Raw genomic sequence first — 689 nt, 5'->3', positions numbered from 1 at the left:
ACACCAGGAACCGCGGTGTTGGCCGTTGAATGGCGCTAGCTGCGCAGCATTTGTGCACCGCCGCCGTCAGTGTCAGCCAGTTTGCCGTGGCATACGGAGCTCCATCGCAGTCTTTAACACTGGTAGCATGCCGCGACAGCGTGGACGTGAACCGTATGTGCAGTTGACGGACTTTGAGCGAGGGCGTATAGTGGGCATGCGGGAGGCCGGGTGGACGTACCGCCGAATTGCTCAACACGTGGGGCGTGAGGTCTCCACAGTACATCGATGTTGTCGCCGGTGGTCGGCGGAAGGTGCACGTGCCCGTCGACCTGGGACCGGACCGCAGCGACGCACGGATGCACGCCGAGACCGTAGGATCCTACGCAGTGCCGTAGGGGACCGCACCGCCACTTCCCAGCAAATTAGGGAAACTGTTGCTCCTGGGGTATCGGCGAGGACCATTCGCAACCGTCTCCATGAAGCTGGGCTACGGTCCCGCACACCGTTAGGCCGTCTTCCGCTCACGCCCCAACATCGTGCAGCCCGCCTCCAGTGGTGTCGCGACAGGCGTGAATGGAGGGACGAATGGAGACGTGTCGTCTTCAGCGATGAGAGTCGCTTCTGCCTTGGTGCCAATGATGGTCGTATGCGTGTTTGGCGCCGTGCAGGTGAGCGCCACAATCAGGACTGCATACGACCGAGGCACA

Source organism: Schistocerca cancellata, chromosome 7 (assembly GCF_023864275.1).
Source record: "Schistocerca cancellata isolate TAMUIC-IGC-003103 chromosome 7, iqSchCanc2.1, whole genome shotgun sequence".
Classification (NCBI taxonomy): domain Eukaryota; kingdom Metazoa; phylum Arthropoda; class Insecta; order Orthoptera; family Acrididae; genus Schistocerca; species Schistocerca cancellata.
This window is presented reverse-complemented; position numbering follows the sequence as displayed.